This window comes from Lactuca saligna, chromosome 8 (assembly GCF_052625555.1).
Source record: "Lactuca saligna cultivar CGN05327 chromosome 8, ASM5262555v1, whole genome shotgun sequence".
NCBI lineage: Eukaryota > Viridiplantae > Streptophyta > Magnoliopsida > Asterales > Asteraceae > Lactuca > Lactuca saligna.
Window position 1 is genome coordinate 171,537,191 of NC_136424.1, and position 12,068 is coordinate 171,549,258.

The window sequence follows — 12,068 nt, forward strand, 5'->3', positions numbered from 1 at the left end:
TATTATTGTATATTTGTGAATGGTAAATACAAGGGATATGTATAGGATACAATATTACACAATAATCCCTCTAAATATAAGATAGATAATAATAGTCTAATAAACACAACGCCCAATTTCTCCTTTAATTGTTATTATAGCAATCTACTTCCGTTTCTTTCTATTACAACATTGTGCTTATATCCTCTTTAAATGATTACAATAATAGGAAGAAGATTATGTGTACTTGTCTCTACATTAGGACAAAGAAAATCCTTATTGATGGGAAAACATCGAACTTTAATTGACGAATTAATTGAAAGTAGGATGCCAAAATACACAAATAAGTTGAAGTACATTATTATTTCTTGTAATTGTAAGTTTTTAGATTGGTGAAATGCAAGAAACAGCAAGACATGTCCATGTATTTGTGTATTCTAACATTAAATCTAATCAATTATAAGAATATCATGGAAATACAAAGCAATTTGTACTACTTTAAATGGGTAAACATTTTAAAAGTTTAATCTTCTAATTGGGTAGGTTTTTTCAAACTACAATACCTTAATAATAATAAAAAAACAAATGTACAATCTTGCAAATAGGAAACCAAAAAAAGTGGGATCTATAATACAAAAAAAAGGAAAATCTTAAATTTCTTTGTTTAGTTTGGCATCCTACTTTGGACAGCTAATAACATCCTATTTTGGACAATTCTTTTTCCTAGGACAGAAAGATTAATAAGTTAACATTTAAATAAAGAAATGTTTGGTCACCTGTGTTGTTGTTTAACAGCCAAAGAATTTAAAAAGATACATGAAATAATATTGTACTTTCATTTTTTGTTATCAATCAAAATCATGTAATGTTTAAAATATTTCTCATAAATAAACTTATAAATATAAATGGCTTATCTTACAAATTCCAATTACATTCTGTGATGAAAACGAAAAAGAAACACCTCCCACTTAAGGTATGAAAATTAAGAAAAATGAAAATTGATGTGCAAAAAAGTACCCACTAATTTTAATATTTATAATCATACAAACTTAACTAACTATGCACTTATAGGCAGTGTACCTAGTCAGATTATAGTATAGTTGGGGTAAGTTGGGTGTCGATCACAGGGAACGATGTTACTAATTAATTTACTTACTATTAAATTAACCTAATTATTAACAAGTTTAAAAGGGGTTTTATCTGATTTTACAAGATCAGATGAACTTAAATCAAATTCAATAAAAAAAAACACACTCTTGTTTAGTTTAAATCCACTTCTTCCTTATGGCTAGCTAATGATTACGGATTATTTAGTTGGTTTTTAGTTGTATTAGTAATTTAGTTCTAACTTTACCAATAATTAACTAATTCATGTCAAACCATGTATGTTCACACATAATTAAACACAAAACTAATTATGAATGTAAATATGCTATGTAAGATTTGTAATATAAACGCAATTATAGTCACAATACGCGTTCTCTAGCACAGCTAAGCTTATTTAATCTAATTACTAACTAAGATTGGTCAATCCTAGCTCTAACAGTTCAATGTTCATTAAATCATTAGGTAAACAAGTTCATGCAGTTAATGGTCACTAAGCTATACAGAACATGCAATCAAACAATTAGAGAAACAAACAATAGCATGCTAGGTAATACAAATCAAACACAAGCAATTTTTACCAACTAAACTTAATCCATAAACATTGAACTATTCATGAGTTGGAAGCTTCAGCTAGCTAAACAAGAGTAGCTAGATTCAGCTGCTCATCATAGCAACTAATAAACCAACACAAATTGAATTAATAGAAAACATGTTCTTAATTAACTAAAATATAGACCTTTATTCTTTTTGGTGTTGAAAACATTCTTCCAGAACCTTTCTTTCGCTCCAAATCGTTTCCTGGAGCTCCTTCCTTCAGCCAAAAGGTTCTTCCTTTCGTAATGATCAGGGGTACTTAAATAGACTCCAAAATCCCGCACCACGTCGTGGCTATCCAGGCCACGTCGTGGGCTTCAAGTTATCCGTACCGGGCAAGGAATCCTCCGAATCACGATCTTTATCTTCTAGAATCCTCATGCCACGTCGTGGCCAACTTTGCCACGTCGTGGATTTAGTAGCTTTCGTGGATTTGCTCATCTCTTGTCTTCCAAGTCTCCCATGTTCTACATATTGTCACTTTTGGTCCCTCTCTTCGAAAATCCTTTTAATTAACTGAAAATAACAATTTAAAGTCATAAGTACCATTATTCTAAACATATTATCAACTTATTAATAAAAATGTACTTAAATATTGCCTAAAAATAGGTATAAATATGGCAATATCAAAATACCCCACACTTAGGTTTTGCTTGCCCTCAAGCAAATTTAAACTTAACTCTTAATTACTAACACCATATAGAACAATCCGACTCTAGCTCAGCCATTATGCCAAGACCTGAACGCATGCATTTGTGTCTAAAATTTTCCTAAAGTACCCCCATACTTTAAATACTCACAATCTTCATAAACATTCGCCCACTTTTTCCGAACAATGCTCATTTTATGCAACCCTCCGAATCCATCCGCAGAAAACCTCCTTATCCTCAAGGTATTTTTAGTTGAGCAACCTAAGCATACATAATCTAGAATTACAATCTATGATACCACTATGGAGCTCTTTTGGAATTCTTCACTTCTTTGACATTTGATCTTTGATTTCTTTGAATTCACCACCTTTGTTGTTTGATCTTTGGTATCTTCAACTTTTTGCATTTCTTGGAATTTTGATCTTTTGATCTTCACTTTATTTGCTCCAAAATTCTTCAAACTTTTCTCGTAATTCACTCTCTTTTTTTTACATGTACCTCACTTTTTCCACTCAAAACCTACATGCTTAAGCAGAGGCGCTCAACCTCAACCTTTATCGGTTAGTGATAATAATTTTCCTGGATACATTTCAGGTTTAGGCTGCTAAACATATTGCATCCCTCAAACCAAGCAAAGTTATGTTTTTGTTCCATGATTTCAGTAAAATAAGGGAGGCCACAAATGCACTATAACGTGTATTGGCTCAACTAAACATTTGAACTTTCATCGGATCATCCCACATAACACTAGCAATTATAATTCAAATTATTATTACTAGATTCAATTATTAAAAATTTCAATTTTCAAATTTTCAATTTTTACTATCAAATTCTATGATTATCTAGCAATTTACTTTTTCTACCCCTACCCCACACTTATTTCATACAATGCCCTCATTGTATGCATAAAAATAAATCAAAATTAAAGAAAATGGAGAAAAAGGAACAGACTCCCCTGGGATAGTGGCGTGAGCATCTCCAAAAGTGTGGAAAACGTGTGTCTTGAATATGGACTCCAAAAATAGAAACTCGGTGTAGAACTGGGTGAATATGTAAATAAACCACGAACATGCCTCGAAACTTCAATTCTTCAAAGTGGGTGCTAGTAAGTAGAAATGTGGGAAAGGATACACGTCGTGGCAGAAAGCACCACGTCGTGATATAAGATGAAAATGCGAACAACAGGCTGCTTTATTCTTCAAGTTTCATGAGCGCCACGACGTGGCGTAAGGAGCCCACGTCGTGGAAACTGGACATCACACAAAAATGCCTTATTCCTTCATGCATCCTAGCAGCTTGACCAATGGCTAAATGGTTTAAGACGCTTCTATGTAAATATACTTCCCAACTGTAACCTCTCTCCTACTAACGTACCCCACACTTATCTTGAATTGTGGGTTCCAACTCACGACTCTAAGCTTCATTGACTTGACTAGACAAACACAACTCTAGAGTTAACCTTATATGCTCATTAGAATTCCATTGCTAATCTGAAAAATGGAACAACCCAAAAGTAATAAAAGAGTAACATCATAGTTCAAGAAAGTTTTACATTACAAACCAAATTCGAACATAAAAAAAAAACTACTTAAAACAAAATAAAATACAAAGAAAAGAAAAGAAAATCAATCATCATCTCCTTGGTCCTGCGCTCCACTTGGTCTTGCCCTGTCATTCTGCGGATGCTAAAGCTCCTCCCATGTTGGAAAATAAGGATACTGTGGTGGCATAGAAGGTGGTCGGGTCACACCCAAATGCGAATAAATACCCTCAGTAAGCTAGGTATGATAAATGGCATGCCCCTGGAGATTATCCAAATAAGTTCCCACCCGACTCTGAAAAGGGTCGGTGGGCACTCTCTGTACATACTGTGAAGTAGCACGCTCTCTCTCGACCTCTCCTCTAGCTCGCACATTCCGACGCCGCGGTCTGGCTGGTGGTTGATGCCCTGGCTGCGCCTCCTCTTGTTCCTCATCTATCGGCGGTATAACAAAATGACCCCGACATTCACCACTGCCCGCATAACTCCCAAGACTTGAATGGTCAAATCAGTGTCCGGGAATCGAGTAAGATTCCTCACAAAGTCATGGGTCAAAATATGATATGACCTAGCAAGGCGGGTAACCAAATGCACCCCCCCCCCCCCCCCCGTAATCGGACTCCTAGGCCTAGAATTAGCCGCTTTCTTCCCCATGAACCTCGCCAACATATACGGTAAATCACAGCAAACCCTCGAGGTAATAAGAGTCCATAGATAAAACAAATTATGAATGGGGACTTTATCACCATGATGCTTGTGATTTATTGAAAAAGTGATCAGGCGATGTAAAAATCGGAAAACAGGATTTCGAATTTGTGACTCACTCGAGTCACGAGTATTATACTCATGGCTAGAAATGCCCCACCAGAACTGAACATCCATAATACCGGGATTAAAATCCCGAACGCATCCAAGTAAGAATGGTATGAAAAACGGAGATTGAGTCTCCACTTCGGTATAAAGCCCCATACGCCAAGCAAATTCCTGAAGACTACACTCTCTATAAACACCACCCAAACGAAACACAAGTGCCCAATTGTAAGTAAAATCAATGGTGCGTTCCTCAAAGCATACGGTAGAGAAAAACTCCACCGATAATTCTCGGTATACGGGTTCTTGAATTGCAAACAAATTCCTCCACCCGTGACAAGTGTAAGAAAATTGATCCCCTTCGTATGTTTTCGATCAATAGCGTTCCAACTCAGCAACCATTCCCACACCACCGAGCCATCCCCAATCGATAATTGGGGCTATCGCAAATTCCCTATTGTACAGCCATCCCAGCCGATTCTCATAAGTAGTCAACAATAGTCGGGGAATCTTTTGAGGACACTGATATAAGGGATGTACACTCGCCACATCAATCGGGTTTTCCTCCTGTGGAATAGCTCTTCATGGTCCCATTTCTGCATACAAAATCAAACCAAAGCAGCAAACACCCAAAACATTAAAACAATTTAAACTATTTGCCAGAAGTCACGACATAGCCAGGCTCGCCACGTCGTGGACCACAGTCGAACCCTGTGTGTGGATCGGCCAGTTTGTATGCGATTTCCACCAAAAATAATGCTTGCGGTTTGTTCCTATGGACATTTAAGGGACATGCAACCTAGAATCAACAACTAGTTTCAACCAATTTCGTGAATCACATAAACCCTAACCATGAAAATTTAAAATTGTAAGATATAACTACAATTAATGGGTAAAACACATACCAAGTAGAGTTAATTGACAAGAACTTGCAAGGAAATTGGAAGCAAATTAAGAAATTGGCTGTGGGGACCTTGTTCCCGTTCGTGTGGCAATAGCAAATGGGGAATGGGAATTATTGGTCAAAGGGTTTTAAGGAAATGGTCCGCCCGTGACTTTTTAAAGGCCACGTCGTGGCTGGCTATGCCCACACCGTGGACTTTGAAACTGTCATTTGTTCCCGTGATTTCATTTTTACCACGACGTGGCTATATCAGCCCACGACGTGGCAAATGCCTGATTGCAAAAAATTTTAAAATCATACATTTTAACTATCTACTTTGCATCTCATTTATTAATTAAAGTTCCCACAACTAATTCTTTACTAAGTATCAGTTATTGGATGATGAGTTGTTATCTTTCCTAATTAAAAACTCAAAAATTAAAAGAAAAGAAAATGCAAACCAAACTCGGGTTGCCTTCCGAGAAGCGCTTCTTTTTCTTGGAGTCTTGAGCTGGACTCTGTACCTTCTACGTTGAACTTCTGAAGAGTCCACCACTAAGATCTTTTGTTCCTTGAATCGCCTCTTGTAAGCTTGAACTCGCCTTTTATATGCCTTCTTTGAATTCTCTTTTTTAGCTTTTCCCTCTTCTTCAAGCTTGCGTTTTGTGCCCTTAGTTTGTTCCTTACACTCCATAGCATCCTCCTCCTCTTTCACCACCGGCTTTTTCACTCTTGAAGTGACCTCCTCTTCATCACTTGTCATCTCCTCATTCTCTTTGCTCACCCAAGAAGGCGGACTCTTGTAAGCTATGACTTCAATCAAATATGGAAAAAATTCCCTCGGTTTTGTTCTTTTGACTTGATGAACTGCCTTGATCTCTTCTTCCATAAGCTTTTCCAGTTCTTCTAGTTCATTGTCTTTGTTAATTGTGAACACCTCTTCTTGAACATGATCCTCTTGGAAGTCATCTTGTATTCCAAAAACGTCTTGTTCATCTCCAACCCTCAAAGTGAGCTTAGACTCACGAATATCAACAAGAGCCCCAACAGTGTTAAGAAATGGACGACCAAGGATTATTGGAACATCGGGATCTTCTTTCATATCCAAAACTACAAAGTCTATTGGAAAAACAAATTTTCCAATTTTCACCAAAATATCCTCCACGATGCCCCGGGGTTGTGTCACTGAACGATTCGCCATGTGAATCTTCATTTTTGTAGCCTTCATCTTTTGAATTTCTAATTTTTGATAAACTGAAAAAGGCATCAAATTAATGCTAGCCCCAGAATCGGCTAAAGCATTAACCTTCATTTTATTACCAAACTCAGACGGAAGAGTGAGGCGTCCAGGACCCCCCATCTTTTCTGGTGTCTCTCCTAACACGACTTTTGAGGTTTGTTCACTTAGAACCACCTTAGACTGCATCTTTAATTGCCTGCAAGTGTCTATCAAATTTTGCAGTAATTTCTGATTCTCAGGAGTTTTGGATAAGGACTCGACAAAGGGAGTATTAATCGGGATCCCCTTCACATGCTTTACAAACTCTATATGCTCCTTCTCCAGTAGACTAAGTGCAGCTCGGGGTGGAAATGGCAATGGTGGCTGATAAACTGGAACGGGTTCAAAGACTTTTTGATCAGACATGCGCCACGTCGTGGCCAGAGGAGTGCCACATCGTGACGAAGCTATTTCAGCAAACTTTTCACTTTCGAACTTTGGCTTCTTTGGTTCTGGATCGGGCTGCTGTGGTTCTTCTCCCAATGCCTCCAGGAACTTAGAGATTGCTTCTTCTTCAGTATCGATGGCCATTACGTGAGATTAGGTCTTTACTTCAAATTCTTCGGGGACAATTTTTCGTGAACCAGAGTGGCTAATTAACCAAATTGTACTTCAAGGTTATGGATGGAGGCTTGTTGATTCTTTATTAAAGTTTGCTGTTCCATCATAGCATAATCAGTGGCATTGTGTCTCTTTTCCGAAGCTTCCATAAACTTCATCAAAATGGTCTCTAGGTCGGGTTTCTTCTCGGCTGGTGGCTGCTCCTTTTGATAAAAGCCTCGACCTGTCTGCCTATACTTCTCTTCTTTTTGCTTCTTATACTCTTCATATGGCAACCACTCCTTCTTCGGTTTCCTCCAGTCCTCATCAAACTTATCCCCACTAGAGTAGCACACTTGAGCTTTCCTGTTCCCAAACTCATCTACATTGCAGTCCTTGGTCAAGTGTGGACCACTACATCTCTCGCAACCCACTCTTATGGCATGTATTGACTGGTCCATTTGTGTTATCCTTCGATCCATATTATTCAGCATGGCCATTACAGTTGTTGTTTCTTCAGTTTGGGCCCCTCCACTGCCTTTGATTCCATCTTGCCTAGGGTTGTGGTATTCGTGAGAGTGCTTAGCGAATTCTTCAATTAGCTCCTTGACCTCCCTTGGATTTTTCTTTGTCAAAGGTCCTTGAGAATCAAGGAGTTGTCTTGTCATAACGTTGACCCCATCATAAAAGATTGACATCTCTTGTTGCACATTTAGATCATGCTGAGGGCAATTTCTGAGCAAGCCCTTGTACCGCTCCCATGCTTTGTATAATGACTCCCCCGGCTGTTGCTCAAAGTTGGATATTGCCTTCTTGAGTTTGGCTATTTTGGATGGAGGGAAAAACTGGTCCAGGAATTGCTCACGCATTTGAGCCCAAGTGGTAATTATACCCGGTGGAAGTGCTTTTAACCACTCCTTAGCAGCTCCTTTGAAAGTGATGGAAAGCATCCTAAGCAAGACTGTGTTTCTGTTGACATTTGGGACATTGAAGTAATCCACAATGTCGTTGACTTCATCTAGATTCTTAAAAGCATCCTCATGATCTTTCCCGAAAAATGGGATATCCTTCAGTGCAGTCAATATGTGCCCCTTCAACTCGAATGTGGCAGTGGCAGGTATTGCGGGTTGGACTAAACCGGGACCCACATCTTCTCGGATCCGCTTCTTGTAAGATCCCATGGACATCTCTTCAATTGCTACCATCTTGTTCCATGGCTCGTTCTCGGGTTCGCTCGCGTGTTCTTCAAATTACAGACTCGGGATCGCTTTCGGACTCGGTTTCGACGGGCGTATGATCCAAATGCTCAAGATTGCTCTTGTGCCTCGCGGATGAACTTGACTATCCTGTCTTCTTTCCCGACTTCCTTGAAAAATCTGACTTCAATTCTTGTAAGGGCGTCTTTTTCTTGTGAATTGCAGACTCGGGATCTTCAAGTGGTGGCACCACGGGTGTGTTTGAGCTTCTAGTCATGAACTCCTGCAACTTGCTAAACTAAAAACGTAAAACTGAACTAAAATAAGAAAAACTAACTAACAACTAAAAATCTGGTTTTTTTAAATGTCCACGTCGTGGCAGGTATCTGGCCACGTCGTGGGCTTTGTGACTTACAGAAAAAAATTATATTTTGCTGAAAATTAACTTTTTGTGGTTTTTACTCCACAAGAAGGATCGATTAATTTAATGCAAATAAATAAGCTAAAAACTAATCCGTTCCCCGGCAACGACGCCAAAAACTTGATGTGCACAAAAGTAGCCACTAATTTTAATATTTATAACCCTACAAACTTAACTAAGTATGCACTTATAGGCAGTGTACCTAGTCAGATTATAGTATAGTTGGGGTAAGTCGGGTGTCGATCATAGGGATTGGTGTTACTAATTAATTTACTTACTATTAAATTAACCTAATTATTAACAAGGTTAAAAGGGGTTTTATCTGATTTTACAAAATCATATGAACTTAAATCAAATTCAATAAATAAAAACACACTCTTGTTTAGTTTGAATCCACTTCTTCCTTATGGCTAGCTAATGATTACAGATTATTTAGTTGGTTTTTAGTTGTATTAGTAATTTAGTTCTAACTTTACCAATAATTAACTAATCATGTCAAACCATGTATGTTCACACATAATTAAACACAGAACTAATTATGAATATAAATATGCTATGTAAGATTTGTAATATAAACGCAATTATAGTCACAATACGCGTTCTCTAGCACATCTAAGCTTATTTACTCTAATTACTAACTAAGATTGGTCAACCCTAGCTCTAACACTTCAATGTTTATTAAATCATTAGGTAAACAAGTTCATGCAGTTAATGGTCACTAAGCTATACAGAACATGCAATCAAACAATTAGAGAAACAAACAATAGCATGATAGGTAATACAAATCAAACACAAGCAATTTTTACCAACTAAACTTAATCCATAAACATTGAACTATTCATGAGTTGGAAGCTTCATCTAGCTAAACAAGAGTAGCTAGATTCAGCTGCTCATCATAGCAACTAATAAACCAACACAAATTGAATTAATAGAAAACATGTTCTTAATTAACTAAAATATAGACCTTTATTCTTTTTGGTGTTGAAAACCTTCTTCCAGAACCTTTCTTTCGCTCCAAATCGTCTCCTGGAACTCCTTCCTTCAGCCAAAAGGTTCTTCCTTTCGTAATGATCAGGAGTACTTAAATAGACTCCAAAATCCCGCGCCACGTCGTGGCTATCCAGGCCACGTCATGGGCTTCAAGTTATCCGTACCGGGCAAGGAATCCTCCGAATCGCGATCTTTATCTTCTAGAATCCTCATGCCACGTCGTGGATTTAGTAGCTTTCGTGGATTTGCTCATCTCTTGTCTTCCAAGTCTCCCATGTTCTACATATTGTCACTTTTGGTCCCTCTCTTCGAAAATCCTTTTAATTAACTGAAAATAACAATTTAAAGTCATAAGTACCATTATTCTAAACATATTATCAACTTATTAATAAAAATGTACTTAAATAATGCCTAAAAATAGGTATAAATATGGCAATATCATCCTTCATGAATGATCTATTCCATTTCTTTCTCAGATGATCCGTTCCTTTATCAGATGCTTCATTGAAGTCAAAGTGCCCCCATTGAGTTCCAAGTGTTCCATTGAACCCAAATGCTCCATAAGAATCTCCAAATGCTCAAGTCACATTTAACAGAATATAAAATAATACTAGAATTTTTTTTTCTATACTCGAAAGCAGATTTATAATATTTGTAGAATTCCCAAACCCTTCATCGATTTTTTTGTCTCGCATTTACAAGACTGATTATGATTTTTAAGTTTATATAAAATAATATATAAGGGTATATTTGGAAATCACATGAAAAAAGCTACATGAGCTTATCAATAAACAATCTTAAATAGTATTTTTAAAATCCAATTTACAAGCTATTTTATTAGTCTCACCAAATGCTACATAGTTTCATTCAAGAAAACCTCCAAAATCTTTAAGCATACCCATTATTTCTCAATCGAATTCCCCTCTCCAGCTATCAATGGCCATAGCCGGTTCTACCCCCGATTAGTCATAACAAAATCAAAGGTGCTTAACACCACCAAAGAAACCCTTGGTGACTGGAACCTCGTCGGAAAGTAAGAACACTAATCGACTTTAGGTATTGACATTTGTATTGTATTATTGTATATTTGTGAATGGTAAATACAAGGGATATTTATAGGATACAATATTACACAATAATCCCTCTAAATATAAGATAGATAATAATAGTCTAATAGTCCCCCGCAATATAAGGCTGATTTCCGACTCTTAGCTTGGACTTCAATAAAAGGAGTCTCTCAGCAAGTAAAGGCTTTGTAAACACATCGACTATCTGATCTTATGTTGAGATGAGTTGAATTGAAAATCTTCCTTGAGCAACCTTCTCTCTGGCAAAATGAAAGTCAACTTCCACATGCTTTGTTCGGGCATGGAAAACAGAATTTGCAGACAAGTATGTGGCACCCAGATTATCAAACTATAAGTTAGGTATAGTAGGCATGAGAATACGAATTTCATGTAGTAAGGTCTCTAACCATGTTATTTTAGCCACTGTATCAACTAATGCCTTGTACTCAGACTCGGTGGAGGACCTCGAGACAGTCTTTTGTTTTCTTGCATTCCAGGAAACTAAATTGGATCCGAGATAGATAGCAACCCCCCTCCCCCCGAAGGATTGACGATTATTCGGGAATCCTGCCCAATCAGCATCTGAAAAGGTACTCAAGGACTTAAACGTGACATTAGTATATGCATATAAAATATTGGGCGATTGATGAGTAATTCGCAATCCATGATCGCAAGTGCCCTACAAATATCGTAAGATGCGTTTCACTTCTGACCGGTGGTTTTTGGTGGGGGAGTTCATAAATTGGCAGACTTTGTTAATTGCATAGGTAATGTCGGGCCTCGAGAGGGTTACATATTGCAAAGCACCTACTAGTTGACGATATTTCACCGGATCATCGAAAGGAGGGTTATCGCCAAGAGTAAGATTGGTTGTTGTTGTAATAGGAGATGGAACGAGTTTGGATTTTGATAACCGAGCATGCTCCAAGAGATCCAAAATGTACTTGCATTGTGACAATAATATATCCTGACCATGACGTTGAACCTCGATACCCTAGAAATATGTTAACGG

General features: G+C 37.6%; 1 non-coding gene across 1 annotated transcript; it reads left to right on the forward strand.

The window, feature by feature from the left end:
* The first annotated feature begins 8,096 nt into the window (after positions 1 to 8,096).
* On the forward strand, positions 8,097 to 8,203 carry LOC145013418 (small nucleolar RNA R71). The gene has a single exon (XR_013664978.1). It is a non-coding gene; the product is annotated as a small nucleolar RNA R71 (small nucleolar RNA).
* The last annotated feature ends 3,865 nt before the right edge of the window (positions 8,204 to 12,068 follow it).